We start from the raw sequence: 23,790 nt of genomic DNA, 5'->3' as shown, positions 1-23,790 counted from the left end.
GCACGGTGCCACGTGTCTCCTGGACAAACGCTTTTGAAAGTGCCGAAATAGCTCAGTTGGGAGAGCGTTAGACTGAAGATCTAAAGGTCCCTGGTTCGATCCCGGGTTTCGGCAATTGTTGTATCCTGAACAGGGATAACTCTACCTTTGATTATATGACTTTCCCATGAATTAGGCCAGTGCGTGTTTGATTCTTTCGCTTCTCATGTGCCTGTTGCCCTAACAGGGTGGTTGCTTAGTTTCACCTGGAACAAAGTAAAGTATCTTGCTGCCTGTTTTCCTTTCCGGCTAAATGCATAGACATAAAATTGTCACTCGTCATTGTCATTCCTTCACACCAGCACATGGTACCCCAGAATTGTCATCAAGATTAGGCAGAAAAGGCCGAAATAGCTCAGTTGGGAGAGCGTTAGACTGAAGATCTAAAGGTCCCTGGTTCGATCCCGGGTTTCGGCAACTGTACCTGCTCCTTTTGGTGTACCGCTTTCTGACAAGAAAAGGAAGACCAAGCAGGAGTTTGAGAAAGTTGTTTAGAGCAGACTAAGGTCTGGGGCTCAGCAGAAACGCAATTGTGCAACATCCCGCAGTTTATGCTTTTCTCAGCCAATGTGCAAGGACAAGTCAAAATATCCCTTCTTCTTCATAGGACATTTGTACACCAACGCATAGTTCTGCAGAGCCTTGGGAAGGAAAGTCCAGCATGTTTCATTTTCACCTGCAATATACCAATGAAAGCCGTGGGAACAAGACCTAGCCGCATTTGAAAGAAAAATGACTTTTTTGATGTGTAGTCCTTAGAAACGGAAAGTAAAAATCAGGGGAGAAACTGAAAACTATGCTGGAAATCTAGGAAGTTGTGGAAATAGATGGCCAGCAGACAGGCATCAATCACAACATGAAAGGAGATTTTTGAACCGAGCTTGTCAAAAATAACTATTGTTTTTACTGTGGGTAAAATGCTGATGTTATCAAATAAAAGTGGATGCTGTGACTATAAACCTCCTTTAAGGGCTCAATGACCCCTTCGAGTCGACGCACGGTGCCACGTGTCTCCTGGACCAGCGCTTTCTAAAGTGCCGAAATAGCTCAGTTGGGAGAGCGTTAGACTGAAGATCTAGAGGTCCCTGGTTCGATCCCGGGTTTCGGCAATTGTTGTATCCTGAACAGGCATAACCCTACCTTTGATTATATGACTTTCCCATGAATTAGGCCAGTGCGTGTTTGATTCTTTCGCTTCTCATGTGCCTGTTGCCCTAACAGGGTGGTTGCTTAGTTTCACCTGGAACAAAGTAAAGTATCTTGCTGCCTGTTTTCCTTTCCGGCTAAATGCATAGACATAAAAATGTCACTCGTCATTGTCATTCCTTCACACCAGCACATGGTACCCCAGAATTGTCATCAAGATTAGGCAGAAAAGGCCGAAATAGCTCAGTTGGGAGAGCGTTAGACTGAAGATCTAAAGGTCCCTGGTTCGATCCCGGGTTTCGGCAACTGTACCTGCTCCTTTTGGTGTACCGCTTTCTGACAAGAAAAGGAAGACCAAGCAGGAGTTTGAGAAAGTTGTTTAGAGCAGACTAAGGTCTGGGGCTCAGCAGAAACGCAATTGTGCAACATCCCGCAGTTTATGCTTTTCTCAGCCAATGTGCAAGGACAAGTCAAAATATCCCTTCTTCTTCATAGGACATTTGTACACCAACGCATAGTTCTGCAGAGCCTTGGGAAGAAAAGTCCAGCATGTTTCATTTTCACCTGCAATATACCAATGAAAGCCGTGGGAACAAGACCTAGCCGCATTTGAAAGAAAAATGACTTTTTTGATGTGTAGTCCTTAGAAACGGAAAGTAAAAATCAGGGGAGAAACTGAAAACTATGCTGGAAATCTAGGAAGTTGTGGAAATAGATGGCCAGCAGACAGGCATCAATCACAACATGAAAGGAGATTTTTGAACCGAGCTTGTCAAAAATAACGATTGTTTTTACTGTGGGTACAATGCTGATGTTATCAAATAAAAGTGGATGCTGTGACTATAAACCTCCTTTAAGGGCTCAATGACCCCTTCGAGTCGACGCACGGTGCCACGTGTCTCCTGGACAAACGCGTTCTAAAGTGCCGAAATAGCTCAGTTGGGAGAGCGTTAGACTGAAGATCTAAAGGTCCCTGGTTCGATCCCGGGTTTCGGCAATTGTTGTATCCTGAACAGGGATAACCCTCCCTTTGATTATATGACTTTCCCATGAATTAGGCCAGTGCGTGTTTGATTCTTTCGCTTCTCATGTGCCTGTTGTCCTAACAGGGTGGTTGCTTAGTTTCACCTGGAACAAAGTAAAGTATCTTGCTGCCTGTTTTCCTTTCCGGCTAAATGCATAGACATAAAAATGTCACTTGTCATTGTCATTCCTTCACACCAGCACATGGTACCCCAGAATTGTCATCAAGGTTAGGCAGAAAAGGCCGAAATAGCTCAGTTGGGAGAGCGTTAGACTGAAGATCTAAAGGTCCCTGGTTCGATCCCGGGTTTCGGCAACTGTACCTGCTCCTTTTGGTGTACCGCTTTCTGACAAGAAAAGGAAGACCAAGCAGGAGTTTGAGAAAGTTGTTTAGAGCAGACTAAGGTCTGGGGCTCAGCAGAAACGCAATTGTGCAACATCCCGCAGTTTATGCTTTTCTCAGCCAATGTGCAAGGACAAGTCAAAATATCCCTTCTTCTTCATAGGACATTTGTACACCAACGCATAGTTCTGCAGAGCCTTGGGAAGAAAAGTCCAGCATGTTTCATTTTCACCTGCAATATACCAATGAAAGCCGTGGGAACAAGACCTAGCCGCATTTGAAAGAAAAATGACTTTTTTGATGTGTAGTCCTTAGAAACGGAAAGTAAAAATCAGGGGAGAAACTGAAAACTATGCTGGAAATCTAGGAAGTTGTGGAAATAGATGGCCAGCAGACAGGCATCAATCACAACATGAAAGGAGATTTTTGAACCGAGCTTGTCAAAAATAACTATTGTTTTTACTGTGGGTACAATGCTGATGTTATCAAATAAAAGTGGATGCTGTGACTATAAACCTCCTTTAAGGGCTCAATGACCCCTTCGAGTCGACGCACGGTGCCACGTGTCTCCTGGACAAACGCTTTCTTAAGTGCCGAAATAGCTCAGTTGGGAGAGCGTTAGACTGAAGATCTAAAGGTCCCTGGTTCGATCCCGGGTTTCGGCAATTGTTGTATCCTGAACAGGGATAACCCTACCTTTGATTATATGACTTTCCCATGAATTAGGCCAGTGCGTGTTTGATTCTTTCGCTTCTCATGTGCCTGTTGCCCTATCAGGGTGGTTGCTTAGTTTCACCTGGAACAAAGTAAAGTATCTTGCTGCCTGTTTTCCTTTCCGGCTAAATGCATAGACATAAAAATGTCACTCGTCATTGTCATTCCTTCACACCAGCACATGGTACCCCAGAATTGTCATCAAGATTAGGCAGAAAAGGCCGAAATAGCTCAGTTGGGAGAGCGTTAGACTGAAGATCTAAAGGTCCCGGGTTTCGGCAACTGTACCTGCTCCTTTTGGTGTACCGCTTTCTGACAAGAAAAGGAAGACCAAGCAGGAGTTTGAGAAAGTTGTTTAGAGCAGACTAAGGTCTGGGGCTCAGCAGAAACGCAATTGTGCAACATCCCGCAGTTTATGCTTTTCTCAGCCAATGTGCAAGGACAAGTCAAAATATCCCTTCTTCTTCATAGGACATTTGTACACCAACGCATAGTTCTGCAGAGCCTTGGGAAGAAAAGTCCAGCATGTTTCATTTTCACCTGCAATATACCAATGAAAGCCGTGGGAACAAGACCTAGCCGCATTTGAAAGAAAAATGACTTTTTTGATGTGTAGTCCTTAGAAACGGAAAGTAAAAATCAGGGGAGAAACTGAAAACTATGCTGGAAATCTAGGAAGTTGTGGAAATAGATGGCCAGCAGACAGGCATCAATCACAACATGAAAGGAGATTTTTGAACCGAGCTTGTCAAAAATAACTATTGTTTTTACTGTGGGTACAATGCTGATGTTATCAAATAAAAGTGGATGCTGTGACTATAAACCTCCTTTAAGGGCTCAATGACCCCTTCGAGTCGATGCACGGTGCCACGTGTCTCCTGGACAAATGCGTTCTAAAGTGCCGAAATAGCTCAGTTGGGAGAGCGTTAGACTGAAGATCTAAAGGTCCCTGGTTCGATCCCGGGTTTCGGCAATTGTTGTATCCTGAACAGGGATAACTCTACCTTTGATTATATGACTTTCCCATGAATTAGGCCAGTGCGTGTTTGATTCTTTCGCTTCTCATGTGCCTGTTGCCCTAACAGGGTGGTTGCTTAGTTTCACCTGGAACAAAGTAAAGTATCTTGCTGCCTGTTTTCCTTTCCGGCTAAATGCATAGACATAAAATTGTCACTCGTCATTGTCATTCCTTCACACCAGCACATGGTACCCCAGAATTGTCATCAAGATTAGGCAGAAAAGGCCGAAATAGCTCAGTTGGGAGAGCGTTAGACTGAAGATCTAAAGGTCCCTGGTTCGATCCCGGGTTTCGGCAACTGTACCTGCTCCTTTTGGTGTACCGCTTTCTAACAAGAAAAGGAAGACCAAGCAGGAGTTTGAGAAAGTTGTTTAGAGCAGACTAAGGTCTGGGGCTCAGCAGAAACGCAATTGTGCAACATCCCGCAGTTTATGCTTTTCTCAGCCAATGTGCAAGGACAAGTCAAAATATCCCTTCTTCTTCATAGGACATTTGTACACCAACGCATAGTTCTGCAGAGCCTTGGGAAGAAAAGTCCAGCATGTTTCATTTTCACCTGCAATATACCAATGAAAGCCGTGGGAACAAGACCTAGCCGCATTTGAAAGAAAAATGACTTTTTTGATGTGTAGTCCTTAGAAACGGAAAGAAAAAATCAGGGGAGAAACTGAAAACTATGCTGGAAATCTAGGAAGTTGTGGAAATAGATGGCCAGCAGACAGGCATCAATCACAACATGAAAGGAGATTTTTGAACCGAGCTTGTCAAAAATAACTATTGTTTTTACTGTGGGTACAATGCTGATGTTATCAAATAAAAGTGGATGCTGTGACTATAAACCTCCTTTAAGGGCTCAATGACCCCTTCGAGTCGACGCACGGTGCCACGTGTCTCCTGGACAAACGCTTTCTTAAGTGCCGAAATAGCTCAGTTGGGAGAGCGTTAGACTGAAGATCTAAAGGTCCCTGGTTCGATCCCGGGTTTCGGCAATTGTTGTATCCTGAACAGGGATAACCCTACCTTTGATTATATGACTTTCCCATGAATTAGGCCAGTGCGTGTTTGATTCTTTCGCTTCTCATGTGCCTGTTGCCCTAACAGGGTGGTTGCTTAGTTTCACCTGGAACAAAGTAAAGTATCTTGCTGCCTGTTTTCCTTTCCGGCTAAATGCATAGACATAAAAATGTCACTCGTCATTGTCATTCCTTCACACCAGCACATGGTACCCCAGAATTGTCATCAAGATTAGGCAGAAAAGGCCGAAATAGCTCAGTTGGGAGAGCGTTAGACTGAAGATCTAAAGGTCCCGGGTTTCGGCAACTGTACCTGCTCCTTTTGGTGTACCGCTTTCTGACAAGAAAAGGAAGACCAAGCAGGAGTTTGAGAAAGTTGTTTAGAGCAGACTAAGGTCTGGGGCTCAGCAGAAACGCAATTGTGCAACATCCCGCAGTTTATGCTTTTCTCAGCCAATGTGCAAGGACAAGTCAAAATATCCCTTCTTCTTCATAGGACATTTGTACACCAACGCATAGTTCTGCAGAGCCTTGGGAAGAAAAGTCCAGCATGTTTCATTTTCACCTGCAATATACCAATGAAAGCCGTGGGAACAAGACCTAGCCGCATTTGAAAGAAAAATGACTTTTTTGATGTGTAGTCCTTAGAAACGGAAAGTAAAAATCAGGGGAGAAACTGAAAACTATGCTGGAAATCTAGGAAGTTGTGGAAATAGATGGCCAGCAGACAGGCATCAATCACAACATGAAAGGAGATTTTTGAACCGAGCTTGTCAAAAATAACTATTGTTTTTACTGTGGGTACAATGCTGATGTTATCAAATAAAAGTGGATGCTGTGACTATAAACCTCCTTTAAGGGCTCAATGACCCCTTCGAGTCGACGCACGGTGCCACGTGTCTCCTGGACAAGCGCTTTCTAAAGTGCCGAAATAGCTCAGTTGGGAGAGCGTTAGACTGAAGATCTAAAGGTCCCTGGTTCGATCCCGGGTTTCGGCAATTGTTGTATCCTGAACAGGGATTACCCTACCATTGATTATATGACTTTCCCATGAATTAGGCCAGTGCGTGTTTGATTCTTTCGCTTCTCATGTGCCTGTTGCCCTAACAGGGTGGTTGCTTAGTTTCACCTGGAACAAAGTAAAGTATCTTGCTGCCTGTTTTCCTTTCCGGCTAAATGCATAGACATAAAAATGTCACTTGTCATTGTCATTCCTTCACACCAGCACATGGTACCCCAGAATTGTCATCAAGATTAGGCAGAAAAGGCCGAAATAGCTCAGTTGGGAGAGCGTTAGACTGAAGATCTAAAGGTCCCTGGTTCGATCCCGGGTTTCGGCAACTGTACCTGCTCCTTTTGGTGTACCGCTTTCTGACAAGAAAAGGAAGACCAAGCAGGAGTTTGAGAAAGTTGGTTAGAGCAGACTAAGGCCTGGGGCTCAGCAGAAACGCAATTGTGCAACATCCCGCAGTTTATGCTTTTCTCAGCCAATGTGCAAGGACAAGTCAAAATATCCCTTCTTCTTCATAGGACATTTGTACACCAACGCATAGTTCTGCAGAGCCTTGGGAAGAAAAGTCCAGCATGTTTCATTTTTGCTGTGCTCACCTGCAATATACCAATGAAAGCCGTGGGAACAAGACCTAGCCGCATTTGAAAGAAAAATGACTTTTTTGATGTGTAGTCCTTAGAAACGGAAAGAAAAAATCAGGGGAGAAACTGAAAACTATGCTGGAAATCTAGGAAGTTGGGGAAATAGATGGCCAGCAGACAGGGCATCAATCACAACATGAAAGGAGATTTTTGAACCGAGCTTGTCAAAAATAACTATTGTTTTTACTGTGGGTACAATGCTGATGTTATCAAATAAAAGTGGATGCTGTGACTATAAACCTCCTTTAAGGGCTCAATGACCCCTTCGAGTCGACGCACGGTGCCACGTGTCTCCTGGACAAATGCTTTCTAAAGTGCCGAAATAGCTCAGTTGGGAGAGCGTTAGACTGAAGATCTAAAGGTCCCTGGTTCGATCCCGGGTTTCGGCAATTGTTGTATCCTGAACAGGGATTACCCTACCTTTGATTATATGACTTTCCCATGAATAAGGCCAGTGCGTGTTTGATTCTTTCGCTTCTCATGTGCCTGTTGCCCTAACAGGGTGGTTGCTTAGTTTCACCTGGAACAAAATAAAGTATCTTGCTGCCTGTTTTCCTTTCCGGCTAAATGCATAGACATAAAAATGTCACTCGTCATTGTCATTCCTTCACACCAGCACATGGTACCCCAGAATTGTCATCAAGGTTAGGCAGAAAAGGCCGAAATAGCTCAGTTGGGAGAGCGTTAGACTGAAGATCTAAAGGTCCCTGGTTCGATCCCGGGTTTCGGCAACTGTACCTGCTCCTTTTGGTGTACCGCTTTCTGACAAGAAAAGGAAGACCAAGCAGGAGTTTGAGAAAGTTGTTTAGAGCAGACTAAGGTCTGGGGCTCAGCAGAAACGCAATTGTGCAACATCCCGCAGTTTATGCTTTTCTCAGCCAATGTGCAAGGACAAGTCAAAATATCCCTTCTTCTTCATAGGACATTTGTACACCAACGCATAGTTCTGCAGAGCCTTGGGAAGAAAAGTCCAGCATGTTTCATTTTCACCTGCAATATACCAATGAAAGCCGTGGGAACAAGACCTAGCCGCATTTGAAAGAAAAATGACTTTTTTGATGTGTAGTCCTTAGAAACGGAAAGTAAAAATCAGGGGAGAAACTGAAAACTATGCTGGAAATCTAGGAAGTTGTGGAAATAGATGGCCAGCAGACAGGCATCAATCACAACATGAAAGGAGATTTTTGAACCGAGCTTGTCAAAAATAACTATTGTTTTTACTGTGGGTACAATGCTGATGTTATCAAATAAAAGTGGATGCTGTGACTATAAACCTCCTTTAAGGGCTCAATGACCCCTTCGAGTCGACGCACGGTGCCACGTGTCTCCTGGACAAATGCTTTCTAAAGTGCCGAAATAGCTCAGTTGGGAGAGCGTTAGACTGAAGATCTAAAGGTCCCTGGTTCGATCCCAGGTTTCGGCAACTGTACCTGCTCCTTTTGGTGTACCGCTTTCTGACAAGAAAAGGAAGACCAAGCAGGAGTTTGAGAAAGTTGTTTAGAGCAGACTAAGGTCTGGGGCTCAGCAGAAACGCAATTGTGCAACATCCCGCAGTTTATGCTTTTCTCAGCCAATGTGCAAGGACAAGTCAAAATATCCCTTCTTCTTCATAGGACATTTGTACACCAACGCATAGTTCTGCAGAGCCTTGGGAAGAAAAGTCCAGCATGTTTCATTTTCACCTGCAATATACCAATGAAAGCCGTGGGAACAAGACCTAGCCGCATTTGAAAGAAAAATGACTTTTTTGATGTGTAGTCCTTAGAAACGGAAAGTAAAAATCAGGGGAGAAACTGAAAACTATGCTGGAAATCTAGGAAGTTGTGGAAATAGATGGCCAGCAGACAGGCATCAATCACAACATGAAAGGAGATTTTTGAACCGAGCTTGTCAAAAATAACGATTGTTTTTACTGTGGGTACAATGCTGATGTTATCAAATAAAAGTGGATGCTGTGACTATAAACCTCCTTTAAGGGCTCAATGACCCCTTCGAGTCGACGCACGGTGCCACGTGTCTCCTGGACAAACGCGTTCTAAAGTGCCGAAATAGCTCAGTTGGGAGAGCGTTAGACTGAAGATCTAAAGGTCCCTGGTTCGATCCCGGGTTTCGGCAATTGTTGTATCCTGAACAGGGATAACCCTCCCTTTGATTATATGACTTTCCCATGAATTAGGCCAGTGCGTGTTTGATTCTTTCGCTTCTCATGTGCCTGTTGTCCTAACAGGGTGGTTGCTTAGTTTCACCTGGAACAAAGTAAAGTATCTTGCTGCCTGTTTTCCTTTCCGGCTAAATGCATAGACATAAAAATGTCACTCGTCATTGTCATTCCTTCACACCAGCACATGGTACCCCAGAATTGTCATCAAGGTTAGGCAGAAAAGGCCAAAATAGCTCAGTTGGGAGAGCGTTAGACTGAAGATCTAAAGGTCCCTGGTTCGATCCCGGGTTTCGGCAACTGTAGCTGCTCCTTTTGGTGTACCGCTTTCTGACAAGAAAAGGAAGACCAAGCAGGAGTTTGAGAAAGTTGTTTAGAGCAGACTAAGGTCTGGGGCTCAGCAGAAATGCAATTGTGCAACATCCCGCAGTTTATGCTTTTCTCAGCCAATGTGCAAGGACAAGTCAAAATATCCCTTCTTCTTCATAGGACATTTGTACACCAACGCATAGTTCTGCAGAGCCTTGGGAAGAAAAGTCCAGCATGTTTCATTTTCACCTGCAATATACCAATGAAAGCCGTGGGAACAAGACCTAGCCGCATTTGAAAGAAAAATGACTTTTTTGATGTGTAGTCCTTAGAAACGGAAAGTAAAAATCAGGGGAGAAACTGAAAACTATGCTGGAAATCTAGGAAGTTGTGGAAATAGATGGCCAGCAGACAGGCATCAATCACAACATGAAAGGAGATTTTTGAACCGAGCTTGTCAAAAATAACTATTGTTTTTACTGTGGGTACAATGCTGATGTTATCAAATAAAAGTGGATGCTGTGACTATAAACCTCCTTTAAGGGCTCAATGACCCCTTCGAGTCGACGCACGGTGCCACGTGTCTCCTGGACAAACGCTTTCTAAAGTGCCGAAATAGCTCAGTTGGGAGAGCGTTAGACTGAAGATCTAAAGGTCCCTGGTTCGAACCCGGGGTTCGGCAATTGTTGTATCCTGAACAGGGATTACCCTACCTTTGATTATATGACTTTCCCATGAATTAGGCCAGTGCGTGTTTGATTCTTTCGCTTCTCATGTGCCTGTGTCCCTAACAGGGTGGTTGCTTAGTTTCACCTGGAACAAAGTAAAGTATCTTGCTGCCTGTTTTCCTTTCCGGCTAAATGCATAGACATAAAAATGTCACTTGTCATTCCTTCACACCAGCACATGGTACCCCAGAATTGTCATCAAGATTAGGCAGAAAAGGCCGAAATAGCTCAGTTGGGAGAGCGTTAGACTGAAGATCTAAAGGTCCCTGGTTCGATCCCGGGTTTCGGCAACTGTTCCTGCTCCTTTTGGTGTACCGCTTTCTGACAAGAAAAGGAAGACCAAGCAGGAGTTTGAGAAAGTTGTTTAGAGCAGACTAAGGTCTGGGGCTCAGCAGAAACGCAATTGTGCAACATCCCGCAGTTTATGCTTTTCTCAGCCAATGTGCAAGGACAAGTCAAAATATCCCTTCTTCTTCATAGGACATTTGTACACCAACGCATAGTTCTGCAGAGCCTTGGGAAGAAAAGTCCAGCATGTTTCATTTTCACCTGCAATATACCAATGAAAGCCGTGGGAACAAGACCTAGCCGCATTTGAAAGAAAAATGACTTTTTTGATGTGTAGTCCTTAGAAACGGAAAGTAAAAATCAGGGGAGAAACTGAAAACTATGCTGGAAATCTAGGAAGTTGTGGAAATAGATGGCCAGCAGACAGGCATCAATCACAACATGAAAGGAGATTTTTGAACCGAGCTTGTCAAAAATAACTATTGTTTTTACTGTGGGTACAATGCTGATGTTATCAAATAAAAGTGGATGCTGTGACTATAAACCTCCTTTAAGGACTCAATGACCCCTTCGAGTCGACGCACGGTGCCACGTGTCTCCTGGACAAACGCTTTTGAAAGTGCCGAAATAGCTCAGTTGGGAGAGTGTTAGACTGAAGATCTAAAGGTCCCTGGTTCGATCCTGGGTTTCGGCAATTGTTGTATCCTGAACAGGGATAACTCTACCTTTGATTATATGACTTTCCCATGAATTAGGCCAGTGCGTGTTTGATTCTTTCGCTTCTCATGTGCCTGTTGCCCTAACAGGGTGGTTGCTTAGTTTCACCTGGAACAAAGTAAAGTATCTTGCTGCCTGTTTTCCTTTCCGGCTAAATGCATAGACATAAAATTGTCACTCGTCATTGTCATTCCTTCACACCAGCACATGGTACCCCAGAATTGTCCTCAAGATTAGGCAGAAAAGGCCGAAATAGCTCAGTTGGGAGAGCGTTAGACTGAAGATCTAAAGGTCCCTGGTTCGATCCCGGGTTTCGGCAACTGTACCTGCTCCTTTTGGTGTACCGATTTCTGACAAGAAAAGGAAGACCAAGCAGGAGTTTGAGAAAGTTGTTTAGAGCAGACTAAGGTCTGGGGCTCAGCAGAAACGCAATTGTGCAACATCCCGCAGTTTATGCTTTTCTCAGCCAATGTGCAAGGACAAGTCAAAATATCCCTTCTTCTTCATAGGACATTTGTACACCAACGCATAGTTCTGCAGAGCCTTGGGAAGAAAAGTCCAGCATGTTTCATTTTCACCTGCAATATACCAATGAAAGCCGTGGGAACAAGACCTAGCCGCATTTGAAAGAAAAATGACTTTTTTGATGTGTAGTCCTTAGAAACGGAAAGAAAAAATCAGGGGAGAAACTGAAAACTATGCTGGAAATCTAGGAAGTTGTGGAAATAGATGGCCAGCAGACAGGCATCAATCACAACATGAAAGGAGATTTTTGAACCGAGCTTGTCAAAAATAACTATTGTTTTTACTGTGGGTACAATGCTGATGTTATCAAATAAAAGTGGATGCTGTGACTATAAACCTCCTTTAAGGGCTCAATGACCCCTTCGAGTCGACGCACGGTGCCACGTGTCTCCTGGACAAACGCTTTCTAAAGTGCCGAAATAGCCCCAGAATTGTCATCAAGATTAGGCAGAAAAGGCCGAAATAGCTCAGTTGGGAGAGCGTTAGACTGAAGATTTAAAGGTCCCTGGTTCGATCCTGGGTTACGGCAACTGTACCTGCTCCTTTTGGTGTACCGCTTTCTGACAAGAAAAGGAAGACCAAGCAGGAGTTTGAGAAAGTTGTTTAGAGCAGACTAAGGTCTGGGGCTCAGCAGAAACGCAATTGTGCAACATCCCGCAGTTTATGCTTTTCTCAGCCAATGTGCAAGGACAAGTCAAAATATCCCTTCTTCTTCATAGGACATTTGTACACCAACGCATAGTTCTGCAGAGCCTTGGGAAGAAAAGTCCAGCATGTTTCATTTTCACCTGCAATATACCAATGAAAGCCGTGGGAACAAGACCTAGCCGCATTTGAAAGAAAAATGACTTTTTTGATGTGTAGTCCTTAGAAACGGAAAGTAAAAATCAGGGGAGAAACTGAAAACTATGCTGGAAATCTAGGAAGTTGTGGAAATCGATGGCCAGCAGACAGGCATCAATCACAACATGAAAGGAGATTTTTGAACCGAGCTTGTCAAAAATAACTATTGTTTTTACTGTGGGTACAATGCTGATGTTATCAAATAAAAGTGGATGCTGTGACTATAAACCTCCTTTAAGGGCTCAATGACCCCTTCGAGTCGACGCACGGTGCCACGTGTCTCCTGGACAAATGCTTTTGAAAGTGCCAAAATAGCTCAGTTGGGAGAGCGTTAGACTGAAGATCTAAAGGTCCCTGGTTCGATCCCGGGTTTCGGCAATTGTTGTATCCTGAACAGGGATAACTCTACCTTTGATTATATGACTTTCCCATGAATTAGGCCAGTGCGTGTTTGATTCTTTCGCTTCTCATGTGCCTGTTGCCCTAACAGGGTGGTTGCTTAGTTTCACCTGGAACAAAGTAAAGTATCTTGCTGCCTGTTTTCCTTTCCGGCTAAATGCATAGACATAAAATTGTCACTCGTCATTGTCATTCCTTCACACCAGCACATGGTACCCCAGAATTGTCCTCAAGATTAGGCAGAAAAGGCCGAAATAGCTCAGTTGGGAGAGCGTTAGACTGAAGATCTAAAGGTCCCTGGTTCGATCCCGGGTTTCGGCAACTGTACCTGCTCCTTTTGGTGTACCGCTTTCTAACAAGAAAAGGAAGACCAAGCAGGAGCTTGAGAAAGTTGTTTAGAGCAGACTAAGGTCTGGGGCTCAGCAGAAACGCAATTGTGCAACATCCCGCAGTTTATGCTTTTCTCAGCCAATGTGCAAGGACAAGTCAAAATATCCCTTCTTCTTCATAGGACATTTGTACACCAACGCATAGTTCTGCAGAGCCTTGGGAAGAAAAGTCCAGCATGTTTCATTTTCACCTGCAATATACCAATGAAAGCCGTGGGAACAAGACCTAGCCGCATTTGAAAGAAAAATGACTTTTTTGATGTGTAGTCCTTAGAAACGGAAAGTAAAAATCAGGGGAGAAACTGAAAACTATGCTGGAAATCTAGGAAGTTGTGGAAATAGATGGCCAGCAGACAGGCATCAATCACAACATGAAAGGAGATTTTTGAACCGAGCTTGTCAAAAATAACTATTGTTTTTACTGTGGGTACAATGCTGATGTTATCAAATAAAAGTGGATGCTGTGACTATAAACCTCCTTTAAGGGCTCAATGACCCCTTCGAGTCGACGCACGGTGCCACGTGTCTCCTGGACAAATGCTTTCTAAAGTGCCGAAATAGCTCAGTTGGGAGAGCGTTAGACTGAAGATCTAAAGGTCCCTGGTTCGATCCCAGGTTTCGGCAACTGTACCTGCTCCTTTTGGTGTACCGCTTTCTGACAAGAAAAGGAAGACCAAGCAGGAGTTTGAGAAAGTTGTTTAGAGCAGACTAAGGTCTGGGGCTCAGCAGAAACGCAATTGTGCAACATCCCGCAGTTTATGCTTTTCTCAGCCAATGTGCAAGGACAAGTCAAAATATCCCTTCTTCTTCATAGGACATTTGTACACCAACGCATAGTTCTGCAGAGCCTTGGGAAGAAAAGTCCAGCATGTTTCATTTTCACCTGCAATATACCAATGAAAGCCGTGGGAACAAGACCTAGCCGCATTTGAAAGAAAAATGACTTTTTTGATGTGTAGTCCTTAGAAACGGAAAGTAAAAATCAGGGGAGAAACTGAAAACTATGCTGGAAATCTAGGAAGTTGTGGAAATAGATGGCCAGCAGACAGGCATCAATCACAACATGAAAGGAGATTTTTGAACCGAGCTTGTCAAAAATAACGATTGTTTTTACTGTGGGTACAATGCTGATGTTATCAAATAAAAGTGGATGCTGTGACTATAAACCTCCTTTAAGGGCTCAATGACCCCTTCGAGTCGACGCACGGTGCCACGTGTCTCCTGGACAAACGCGTTCTAAAGTGCCGAAATAGCTCAGTTGGGAGAGCGTTAGACTGAAGATCTAAAGGTCCCTGGTTCGATCCCGGGTTTCGGCAATTGTTGTATCCTGAACAGGGATAGCCCTCCCTTTGATTATATGACTTTCCCATGAATTAGGCCAGTGCGTGTTTGATTCTTTCGCTTCTCATGTGCCTGTTGTCCTAACAGGGTGGTTGCTTAGTTTCACCTGGAACAAAGTAAAGTATCTTGCTGCCTGTTTTCCTTTCCGGCTAAATGCATAGACATAAAAATGTCACTCGTCATTGTCATTCCTTCACACCAGCACATGGTACCCCAGAATTGTCATCAAGGTTAGGCAGAAAAGGCCGAAATAGCTCAGTTGGGAGAGCGTTAGACTGAAGATCTAAAGGTCCCTGGTTCGATCCCGGGTTTCGGCAACTGTACCTGCTCCTTTTGGTGTACCGCTTTCTGACAAGAAAAGGAAGACCAAGCAGGAGTTTGAGAAAGTTGTTTAGAGCAGACTAAGGTCTGGGGCTCAGCAGAAACGCAATTGTGCAACATCCCGCAGTTTATGCTTTTCTCAGCCAATGTGCAAGGACAAGTCAAAATATCCCTTCTTCTTCATAGGACATTTGTACACCAACGCATAGTTCTGCAGAGCCTTGGGAAGAAAAGTCCAGCATGTTTCATTTTCACCTGCAATATACCAATGAAAGCCGTGGGAACAAGACCTAGCCGCATTTGAAAGAAAAATGACTTTTTTGATGTGTAGTCCTTAGAAACGGAAAGAAAAAATCAGGGGAGAAACTGAAAACTATGCTGGAAATCTAGGAAGTTGTGGAAATAGATGGCCAGCAGACAGGCATCAATCACAACATGAAAGGAGATTTTTGAACCGAGCTTGTCAAAAATAACTATTGTTTTTACTGTGGGTACAATGCTGATGTTATCAAATAAAAGTGGATGCTGTGACTATAAACCTCCTTTAAGGGCTCAATGACCCCTTCGAGTCGACGCACGGTGCCACGTGTCTCCTGGACAAACGCTTTCTAAAGTGCCGAAATAGCCCCAGAATTGTCATCAAGATTAGGCAGAAAAGGCCGAAATAGCTCAGTTGGGAGAGCGTTAGACTGAAGATTTAAAGGTCCCTGGTTCGATCCTGGGTTACGGCAACTGTACCTGCTCCTTTTGGTGTACCGCTTTCTGACAAGAAAAGGAAGACCAAGCAGGAGTTTGAGAAAGTTGTTTAGAGCAGACTAAGGTCTGGGGCTCAGCAGAAACGCAATTGTGCAACATCCCGCAGTTTATGCTTTTCTCAGCCAATGTGCAAGGACAAGTCAAAATATCCCTTCTTCTTCATAGGACATTTGTACACCAACGCATAGTTCTGCAGAGCCTTGGGAAGAAAAGTCCAGCATGTTTCATTTTCACCTGCAATATACCAATGAAAGCCGTGGGAACAAGACCTAGCCGCATTTGAAAGAAAAATGACTTTTTTGATGTGTAGTCCTTAGAAACGGAAAGTAAAAATCAGGGGAGAAACTGAAAACTATGCTGGAAATCTAGGAAGTTGTGGAAATCGATGGCCAGCAGACAGGCATCAATCACAACATGAAAGGAGATTTTTGAACCGAGCTTGTCAAAAATAACTATTGTTTTTACTGTGGGTACAATGCTGATGTTATCAAATAAAAGTGGATGCTGTGACTATAAACCTCCTTTAAGGGCTCAATGACCCCTTCGAGTCGACGCACGGTGCCACGTGTCTCCTGGACAAGCACTTTCTAAAGTGCCGAAATAGCTCAGTTGGGAGAGCGTTAGACTGAAGATCTAAAGGTCCCTGGTTCGATCCTGGGTTTCGGCAATTGTTGTATCCTGAACAGGGATTACCCTACCTTTGATTATATGACTTTCCCATGAATTAGGCCAGTGCGTGTTTGATTCTTTCGCTTCTCATGTGCCTGTTGCCCTAACAGGGTGGTTGCTTAGTTTCACCTGGAACAAAATAAAGTATCTTGCTGCCTGTTTTCCTTTCCGGCTAAATGCATAGACATAAAAATGTCACTCGTCATTGTCATTCCTTCACACCAGCACATGGTACCCCAGAATTGTCATCAAGGTTAGGCAGAAAAGGCCGAAATAGCTCAGTTGGGAGAGCGTTAGACTGAAGATCTAAAGGTCCCTGGTTCGATCCCGGGTTTCGGCAACTGTACCTGCTCCTTTTGGTGTACCGCTTTCTGACAAGAAAAGGAAGACCAAGCAGGAGTTTGAGAAAGTTGTTTAGAGCAGACTAAGGTCTGGGGCTCAGCAGAAACGCAATTGTGCAACATCCCGCAGTTTATGCTTTTCTCAGCCAATGTGCAAGGACAAGTCAAAATATCCCTTCTTCTTCATAGGACATTTGTACACCAACGCATAGTTCTGCAGAGCCTTGGGAAGAAAAGTCCAGCATGTTTCATTTTCACCTGCAATATACCAATGAAAGCCGTGGGAACAAGACCTAGCCGCATTTGAAAGAAAAATGACTTTTTTGATGTGTAGTCCTTAGAAACGGAAAGTAAAAATCAGGGGAGAAACTGAAAACTATGCTGGAAATCTAGGAAGTTGTGGAAATAGATGGCCAGCAGACAGGCATCAATCACAACATGAAAGGAGATTTTTGAACCGAGCTTGTCAAAAATAACGATTGTTTTTACTGTGGGTACAATGCTGATGTTATCAAATAAAAGTGGATGCTGTGACTATAAACCTCCTTTAAGGGCTCAATGACCCCTTCGAGTCGACGCACGGTGCCACGTGTCTCCTGGACAAACGCTTTCTAAAGTGCCGAAATAGCCCCAGAATTGTCATCAAGATTAGGCAGAAAAGGCCGAAATAGCTCAGTTGGGAGAGCGTTAGACTGAAGATTTAAAGGTCCCTGGTTCGATCCCGGGTTACGGCAACTGTACCTGCTCCTTTTGGTGTACCGCTTTCTGACAAGAAAAGGAAGACCAAGCAGGAGTTTGAGAAAGTTGTTTAGAGCAGACTAAGGTCTGGGGCTCAGCAGAAACGCAATTGTGCAACATCCCGCAGTTTATGCTTTTCTCAGCCAATGTGCAAGGACAAGTCAAAATATCCCTTCTTCTTCATAGGACATTTGTACACCAACGCATAGTTCTGCAGAGCCTTGGGAAGAAAAGTCCAGCATGTTTCATTTTCACCTGCAATATACCAATGAAAGCCGTGGGAACAAGACCTAGCCGCATTTGAAAGAAAAATGACTTTTTTGATGTGTAGTCCTTAGAAACGGAAAGTAAAAATCAGGGGAGAAACTGAAAACTATGCTGGAAATCTAGGAAGTTGTGGAAATAGATGGCCAGCAGACAGGCATCAATCACAACATGAAAGGAGATTTTTGAACCGAGCTTGTCAAAAATAACTATTGTTTTTACTGTGGGTACAATGCTGATGTTATCAAATAAAAGTGGATGCTGTGACTATAAACCTCCTTTAAGGGCTCAATGACCCCTTCGAGTCGACGCACGGTGCCACGTGTCTCCTGGACAAACGCTTTCTAAAGTGCCGAAATAGCCCCAGAATTGTCATCAAGATTAGGCAGAAAAGGCCGAAATAGCTCAGTTGGGAGAGCGTTAGACTGAAGATTTAAAGGTCCCTGGTTCGATCCCGGGTTACGGCAACTGTACCTGCTCCTTTTGGTGTACCGCTTTCTGACAAGAAAAGGAAGACCAAGCAGGAGTTTGAGAAAGTTGTTTAGAGCAGACTAAGGTCTGGGGCTCAGCAGAAACGCAATTGTGCAACATCCCGCAGTTTATGCTTTTCTCAGCCAATGTGCAAGGACAAGTCAAAATATCCCTTCTTCTTCATAGGACATTTGTACACCAACGCATAGTTCTGCAGAGCCTTGGGAAGAAAAGTCCAGCATGTTTCATTTTCACCTGCAATATACCAATGAAAGCCGTGGGAACAAGACCTAGCCGCATTTGAAAGAAAAATGACTTTTTTGATGTGTAGTCCTTAGAAACGGAAAGTAAAAATCAGGGGAGAAACTGAAAACTATGCTGGAAATCTAGGAAGTTGTGGAAATAGATGGCCAGCAGACAGGCATCAATCACAACATGAAAGGAGATTTTTGAACCGAGCTTGTCAAAAATAACTATTGTTTTTACTGTGGGTACAATGCTGATGTTATCAAATAAAAGTGGATGCTGTGACTATAAACCTCCTTTAAGGGCTCAATGACCCCTTCGAGTCGACGCACGGTGCCACGTGTCTCCTGGACAAGCACTTTCTAAAGTGCCGAAATAGCTCAGTTGGGAGAGCGTTAGACTGAAGATCTAAAGGTCCCTGGTTCGATCCTGGGTTTCGGCAATTGTTGTATCCTGAACAGGGATTACCCTACCTTTGATTATATGACTTTCCCATGAATTAGGCCAGTGCGTGTTTGATTCTTTCGCTTCTCATGTGCCTGTTGCCCTAACAGGGTGGTTGCTTAGTTTCACCTGGAACAAAATAAAGTATCTTGCTGCCTGTTTTCCTTTCCGGCTAAATGCATAGACATAAAAATGTCACTCGTCATTGTCATTCCTTCACACCAGCACATGGTACCCCAGAATTGTCATCAAGGTTAGGCAGAAAAGGCCGAAATAGCTCAGTTGGGAGAGCGTTAGACTGAAGATCTAAAGGTCCCTGGTTCGATCCCGGGTTTCGGCAACTGTACCTGCTCCTTTTGGTGTACCGCTTTCTGACAAGAAAAGGAAGACCAAGCAGGAGTTTGAGAAAGTTGTTTAGAGCAGACTAAGGTCTGGGGCTCAGCAGAAACGCAATTGTGCAACATCCCGCAGTTTATGCTTTTCTCAGCCAATGTGCAAGGACAAGTCAAAATATCCCTTCTTCTTCATAGGACATTTGTACACCAACGCATAGTTCTGCAGAGCCTTGGGAAGAAAAGTCCAGCATGTTTCATTTTCACCTGCAATATACCAATGAAAGCCGTGGGAACAAGACCTAGCCGCATTTGAAAGAAAAATGACTTTTTTGATGTGTAGTCCTTAGAAACGGAAAGTAAAAATCAGGGGAGAAACTGAAAACTATGCTGGAAATCTAGGAAGTTGTGGAAATAGATGGCCAGCAGACAGGCATCAATCACAACATGAAAGGAGATTTTTGAACCGAGCTTGTCAAAAATAACGATTGTTTTTACTGTGGGTACAATGCTGATGTTATCAAATAAAAGTGGATGCTGTGACTATAAACCTCCTTTAAGGGCTCAATGACCCCTTCGAGTCGACGCACGGTGCCACGTGTCTCCTGGACAAACGCGTTCTAAAGTGCCGAAATAGCTCAGTTGGGAGAGCGTTAGACTGAAGATCTAAAGGTCCCTGGTTCGATCCTGGGTTTCGGCAATTGTTGTATCCTGAACAGGGATAACTCTACCTTTGATTATATGACTTTCCCATGAATTAGGCCAGTGCGTGTTTGATTCTTTCGCTTCTCATGTGCCTGTTGCCCTAACAGGGTGGTTGCTTAGTTTCACCTGGAACAAAGTAAAGTATCTTGCTGCCTGTTTTCCTTTCCGGCTAAATGCATAGACATAAAATTGTCACTCGTCATTGTCATTCCTTCACACCAGCACATGGTACCCCAGAATTGTCATCAAGATTAGGCAGAAAAGGCCGAAATAGCTCAGTTGGGAGAGCGTTAGACTGAAGATCTAAAGGTCCCTGGTTCGATCCCGGGTTTCGGCAACTGTACCTGCTCCTTTTGGTGTACCGCTTTCTAACAAGAAAAGGAAGACCAAGCAGGAGTTTGAGAAAGTTGTTTAGAGCAGACTAAGGTCTGGGGCTCAGCAGAAACGCAATTGTGCAACATCCCGCAGTTTATGCTTTTCTCAGCCAATGTGCAAGGACAAGTCAAAATATCCCTTCTTCTTCATAGGACATTTGTACACCAACGCATAGTTCTGCAGAGCCTTGGGAAGAAAAGTCCAGCATGTTTCATTTTCACCTGCAATATACCAATGAAAGCCGTGGGAACAAGACCTAGCCGCATTTGAAAGAAAAATGACTTTTTTGATGTGTAGTCCTTAGAAACGGAAAGAAAAAATCAGGGGAGAAACTGAAAACTATGCTGGAAATCTAGGAAGTTGTGGAAATAGATGGCCAGCAGACAGGCATCAATCACAACATGAAAGGAGATTTTTGAACCGAGCTTGTCAAAAATAACGATTGTTTTTACTGTGGGTACAATGCTGATGTTATCAAATAAAAGTGGATGCTGTGACTATAAACCTCCTTTAAGGGCTCAATGACCCCTTCGAGTCGACGCACGGTGCCACGTGTCTCCTGGACAAGCACTTTCTAAAGTGCCGAAATAGCTCAGTTGGGAGAGCGTTAGACTGAAGATCTAAAGGTCCCTGGTTCGATCCTTGGTTTCGGCAATTGTTGTATCCTGAACAGGGATTACCCAACCTTTGATTATATGACTTTCCCATGAATTAGGCCAGTGCGTGTTTGATTCTTTCGCTTCTCATGTGCCTGTTGCCCTAACAGGGTGGTTGCTTAGTTTCACCTGGAACAAAATAAAGTATCTTGCTGCCTGTTTTCCTTTCCGGCTAAATGCATAGACATAAAAATGTCACTCGTCATTGTCATTCCTTCACACCAGCACATGGTACCCCAGAATTGTCATCAAGGTTAGGCAGAAAAGGCCGAAATAGCTCAGTTGGGAGAGCGTTAGACTGAAGATCTAAAGGTCCCTGGTTCGATCCCGGGTTTCGGCAACTGTATCTGCTCCTTTTGGTGTACCGCTTTCTGACAAGAAAAGGAAGACCAAGCAGGAGTTTGAGAAAGTTGTTTAGAGCAGACTAAGGTCTGGGGCTCAGCAGAAACGCAATTGTGCAACATCCCGCAGTTTATGCTTTTCTCAGCCAATGTGCAAGGACAAGTCAAAATATCCCTTCTTCTTCATAGGACATTTGTACACCAACGCATAGTTCTGCAGAGCCTTGGGAAGAAAAGTCCAGCATGTTTCATTTTCACCTGCAATATACCAATGAAAGCCGTGGGAACAAGACCTAGCCGCATTTGAAAGAAAAATGACTTTTTTGATGTGTAGTCCTTAGAAACGGAAAGTAAAAATCAGGGGAGAAACTGAAAACTATGCTGGAAATCTAGGAAGTTGTGGAAATAGATGGCCAGCAGACAGGCATCAATCACAACATGAAAGGAGATTTTTGAACCGAGCTTGTCAAAAATAACTATTGTTTTTACTGTGGGTACAGTGCTGATGTTATCAAATAAAAGTGGATGCTGTGACTATAAACCTCCTTTAAGGGCTCAATGACCCCTTCGAGTCGACGCACGGTGCCACGTGTCTCCTGGACAAATGCTTTCTAAAGTGCCGAAATAGCTCAGTTGGGAGAGCGTTAGACTGAAGATCTAAAGGTCCCTGGTTCGATCCCGGGTTTCGGCAATTGTTGTATCCTGAACAGGGATAACTCTACCTTTGATTATATGACTTTCCCATGAATTAGGCCAGTGCGTGTTTGATTCTTTCGCTTCTCATGTGCCTGTTGCCCTAACAGGGTGGTTGCTTAGTTTCACCTGGAACAAAGTAAAGTATCTTGCTGCCTGTTTTCCTTTCCGGCTAAATGCATAGACATAAAAATGTCACTCGTCACTCGTCATTGTCATTCCTTCACACCAGCACATGGTACCCCAGAATTGTCATCAAGGTTAGGCAGAAAAGGCCGAAATAGCTCAGTTGGGAGAGCGTTAGACTGAAGATCTAAAGGTCCCTGGTTCGATCCCGGGTTTCGGCAACTGTACCTGCTCCTTTTGGTGTACCGCTTTCTGACAAGAAAAGGAAGACCAAGCAGGAGTTTGAGAAAGTTGTTTAGAGCAGACTAAGGTCTGGGGCTCAGCAGAAACGCAATTGTGCAACATCCCGCAGTTTATGCTTTTCTCAGCCAATGTGCAAGGACAAGTCAAAATATCCCTTCTTCTTCATAGGACATTTGTACACCAACGCATAGTTCTGCAGAGCCTTGGGAAGAAAAGTCCAGCATGTTTCATTTTCACCTGCAATATACCAATGAAAGCCGTGGGAACAAGACCTAGCCGCATTTGAAAGAAAAATGACTTTTTTGATGTGTAGTCCTTAGAAACGGAAAGTAAAAATCAGGGGAGAAACTGAAAACTATGCTGGAAATCTAGGAAGTTGTGGAAATAGATGGCCAGCAGACAGGCATCAATCACAACATGAAAGGAGATTTTTGAACCGAGCTTGTCAAAAATAACTATTGTTTTTACTGTGGGTACAATGCTGATGTTATCAAATAAAAGTGGATGCTGTGACTATAAACCTCCTTTAAGGGCTCAATGACCCCTTCGAGTCGACGCACGGTGCCACGTGTCTCCTGGACAAGCACTTTCTAAAGTGCCGAAATAGCTCAGTTGGGAGAACGTTAGACTGAAGATCTAAAGGTCCCTGGTTCGATCCTTGGTTTCGGCAATTGTTGTATCCTGAACAGGGATTACCCAACCTTTGATTATATGACTTTCCCATGAATTAGGCCAGTGCGTGTTTGATTCTTTCGCTTCTCATGTGCCTGTTGCCCTAACAGGGTGGTTGCTTAGTTTCACCTGGAACAAAATAAAGTATCTTGCTGCCTGTTTTCCTTTCCGGCTAAATGCATAGACATAAAAATGTCACTCGTCATTGTCATTCCTTCACACCAGCACATGGTACCCCAGAATTGTCATCAAGGTTAGGCAGAAAAGGCCGAAATAGCTCAGTTGGGAGAGCGTTAGACTGAAGATCTAAAGGTCCCTGGTTCGATCCCGGGTTTCGGCAACTGTACCTGCTCCTTTTGGTGTACCGCTTTCTGACAAGAAAAGGAAGACCAAGCAGGAGTTTGAGAAAGTTGTTTAGAGCAGACTAAGGTCTGGGGCTCAGCAGAAACGCAATTGTGCAACATCCCGCAGTTTATGCTTTTCTCAGCCAATGTGCAAGGACAAGTCAAAATATCCCTTCTTCTTCATAGGACATTTGTACACCAACGCATAGTTCTGCAGAGCCTTGGGAAGAAAAGTCCAGCATGTTTCATTTTCACCTGCAATATACCAATGAAAGCCGTGGGAACAAGACCTAGCCGCATTTGAAAGAAAAATGACTTTTTTGATGTGTAGTCCTTAGAAACGGAAAGTAAAAATCAGGGGAGAAACTGAAAACTATGCTGGAAATCTAGGAAGTTGTGGAAATAGA

General features: G+C 43.9%; 28 non-coding genes across 28 annotated transcripts; all 28 read left to right on the top strand.

Moving 5' to 3' along the window:
- The first annotated feature begins 41 nt into the window (after window positions 1–41).
- On the top strand, window positions 42–114 carry TRNAF-GAA (transfer RNA phenylalanine (anticodon GAA)). The gene has a single exon. It is a non-coding gene; the product is annotated as a tRNA-Phe (tRNA).
- A 269-nt stretch (window positions 115–383) lies between these two features.
- On the top strand, window positions 384–456 carry TRNAF-GAA (transfer RNA phenylalanine (anticodon GAA)). Its single transcript has one exon. It is a non-coding gene; the product is annotated as a tRNA-Phe (tRNA).
- A 961-nt stretch (window positions 457–1,417) lies between these two features.
- Window positions 1,418–1,490, top strand: TRNAF-GAA (transfer RNA phenylalanine (anticodon GAA)). Its single transcript has one exon. It is a non-coding gene; the product is annotated as a tRNA-Phe (tRNA).
- A 619-nt stretch (window positions 1,491–2,109) lies between these two features.
- TRNAF-GAA (transfer RNA phenylalanine (anticodon GAA)) lies at window positions 2,110–2,182 on the top strand. The gene has a single exon. It is a non-coding gene; the product is annotated as a tRNA-Phe (tRNA).
- A 269-nt stretch (window positions 2,183–2,451) lies between these two features.
- On the top strand, window positions 2,452–2,524 carry TRNAF-GAA (transfer RNA phenylalanine (anticodon GAA)). Its single transcript has one exon. It is a non-coding gene; the product is annotated as a tRNA-Phe (tRNA).
- A 619-nt stretch (window positions 2,525–3,143) lies between these two features.
- Window positions 3,144–3,216, top strand: TRNAF-GAA (transfer RNA phenylalanine (anticodon GAA)). The gene has a single exon. It is a non-coding gene; the product is annotated as a tRNA-Phe (tRNA).
- Window positions 3,217–4,165: 949 nt separating this feature from the next.
- On the top strand, window positions 4,166–4,238 carry TRNAF-GAA (transfer RNA phenylalanine (anticodon GAA)). The gene has a single exon. It is a non-coding gene; the product is annotated as a tRNA-Phe (tRNA).
- A 269-nt stretch (window positions 4,239–4,507) lies between these two features.
- TRNAF-GAA (transfer RNA phenylalanine (anticodon GAA)) lies at window positions 4,508–4,580 on the top strand. The gene has a single exon. It is a non-coding gene; the product is annotated as a tRNA-Phe (tRNA).
- A 619-nt stretch (window positions 4,581–5,199) lies between these two features.
- On the top strand, window positions 5,200–5,272 carry TRNAF-GAA (transfer RNA phenylalanine (anticodon GAA)). The gene has a single exon. It is a non-coding gene; the product is annotated as a tRNA-Phe (tRNA).
- A 949-nt stretch (window positions 5,273–6,221) lies between these two features.
- TRNAF-GAA (transfer RNA phenylalanine (anticodon GAA)) lies at window positions 6,222–6,294 on the top strand. Its single transcript has one exon. It is a non-coding gene; the product is annotated as a tRNA-Phe (tRNA).
- A 269-nt stretch (window positions 6,295–6,563) lies between these two features.
- TRNAF-GAA (transfer RNA phenylalanine (anticodon GAA)) lies at window positions 6,564–6,636 on the top strand. The gene has a single exon. It is a non-coding gene; the product is annotated as a tRNA-Phe (tRNA).
- A 629-nt stretch (window positions 6,637–7,265) lies between these two features.
- On the top strand, window positions 7,266–7,338 carry TRNAF-GAA (transfer RNA phenylalanine (anticodon GAA)). The gene has a single exon. It is a non-coding gene; the product is annotated as a tRNA-Phe (tRNA).
- Window positions 7,339–7,607: 269 nt separating this feature from the next.
- Window positions 7,608–7,680, top strand: TRNAF-GAA (transfer RNA phenylalanine (anticodon GAA)). The gene has a single exon. It is a non-coding gene; the product is annotated as a tRNA-Phe (tRNA).
- A 619-nt stretch (window positions 7,681–8,299) lies between these two features.
- TRNAF-GAA (transfer RNA phenylalanine (anticodon GAA)) lies at window positions 8,300–8,372 on the top strand. The gene has a single exon. It is a non-coding gene; the product is annotated as a tRNA-Phe (tRNA).
- Window positions 8,373–8,991: 619 nt separating this feature from the next.
- On the top strand, window positions 8,992–9,064 carry TRNAF-GAA (transfer RNA phenylalanine (anticodon GAA)). The gene has a single exon. It is a non-coding gene; the product is annotated as a tRNA-Phe (tRNA).
- A 1,297-nt stretch (window positions 9,065–10,361) lies between these two features.
- TRNAF-GAA (transfer RNA phenylalanine (anticodon GAA)) lies at window positions 10,362–10,434 on the top strand. Its single transcript has one exon. It is a non-coding gene; the product is annotated as a tRNA-Phe (tRNA).
- Window positions 10,435–11,395: 961 nt separating this feature from the next.
- TRNAF-GAA (transfer RNA phenylalanine (anticodon GAA)) lies at window positions 11,396–11,468 on the top strand. Its single transcript has one exon. It is a non-coding gene; the product is annotated as a tRNA-Phe (tRNA).
- A 1,696-nt stretch (window positions 11,469–13,164) lies between these two features.
- Window positions 13,165–13,237, top strand: TRNAF-GAA (transfer RNA phenylalanine (anticodon GAA)). Its single transcript has one exon. It is a non-coding gene; the product is annotated as a tRNA-Phe (tRNA).
- Window positions 13,238–13,856: 619 nt separating this feature from the next.
- TRNAF-GAA (transfer RNA phenylalanine (anticodon GAA)) lies at window positions 13,857–13,929 on the top strand. The gene has a single exon. It is a non-coding gene; the product is annotated as a tRNA-Phe (tRNA).
- A 619-nt stretch (window positions 13,930–14,548) lies between these two features.
- On the top strand, window positions 14,549–14,621 carry TRNAF-GAA (transfer RNA phenylalanine (anticodon GAA)). The gene has a single exon. It is a non-coding gene; the product is annotated as a tRNA-Phe (tRNA).
- A 269-nt stretch (window positions 14,622–14,890) lies between these two features.
- On the top strand, window positions 14,891–14,963 carry TRNAF-GAA (transfer RNA phenylalanine (anticodon GAA)). Its single transcript has one exon. It is a non-coding gene; the product is annotated as a tRNA-Phe (tRNA).
- A 1,696-nt stretch (window positions 14,964–16,659) lies between these two features.
- Window positions 16,660–16,732, top strand: TRNAF-GAA (transfer RNA phenylalanine (anticodon GAA)). Its single transcript has one exon. It is a non-coding gene; the product is annotated as a tRNA-Phe (tRNA).
- Window positions 16,733–19,163: 2,431 nt separating this feature from the next.
- Window positions 19,164–19,236, top strand: TRNAF-GAA (transfer RNA phenylalanine (anticodon GAA)). Its single transcript has one exon. It is a non-coding gene; the product is annotated as a tRNA-Phe (tRNA).
- Window positions 19,237–20,197: 961 nt separating this feature from the next.
- Window positions 20,198–20,270, top strand: TRNAF-GAA (transfer RNA phenylalanine (anticodon GAA)). Its single transcript has one exon. It is a non-coding gene; the product is annotated as a tRNA-Phe (tRNA).
- Window positions 20,271–21,231: 961 nt separating this feature from the next.
- Window positions 21,232–21,304, top strand: TRNAF-GAA (transfer RNA phenylalanine (anticodon GAA)). The gene has a single exon. It is a non-coding gene; the product is annotated as a tRNA-Phe (tRNA).
- A 619-nt stretch (window positions 21,305–21,923) lies between these two features.
- Window positions 21,924–21,996, top strand: TRNAF-GAA (transfer RNA phenylalanine (anticodon GAA)). The gene has a single exon. It is a non-coding gene; the product is annotated as a tRNA-Phe (tRNA).
- Window positions 21,997–22,272: 276 nt separating this feature from the next.
- On the top strand, window positions 22,273–22,345 carry TRNAF-GAA (transfer RNA phenylalanine (anticodon GAA)). The gene has a single exon. It is a non-coding gene; the product is annotated as a tRNA-Phe (tRNA).
- A 961-nt stretch (window positions 22,346–23,306) lies between these two features.
- Window positions 23,307–23,379, top strand: TRNAF-GAA (transfer RNA phenylalanine (anticodon GAA)). The gene has a single exon. It is a non-coding gene; the product is annotated as a tRNA-Phe (tRNA).
- The last annotated feature ends 411 nt before the right edge of the window (window positions 23,380–23,790 follow it).

This window comes from Lithobates pipiens, unplaced genomic scaffold (genome assembly GCF_037356315.1).
Source record: "Lithobates pipiens isolate NorthernLeopardFrog02 unplaced genomic scaffold, aLitPip1_a1.2 Scaffold_18, whole genome shotgun sequence".
Taxonomy (NCBI): domain Eukaryota; kingdom Metazoa; phylum Chordata; class Amphibia; order Anura; family Ranidae; genus Lithobates; species Lithobates pipiens.
The sequence above is the reverse complement of the archived record's forward strand: the minus strand, read 5'-3'. Positions and strand labels throughout refer to the sequence as shown.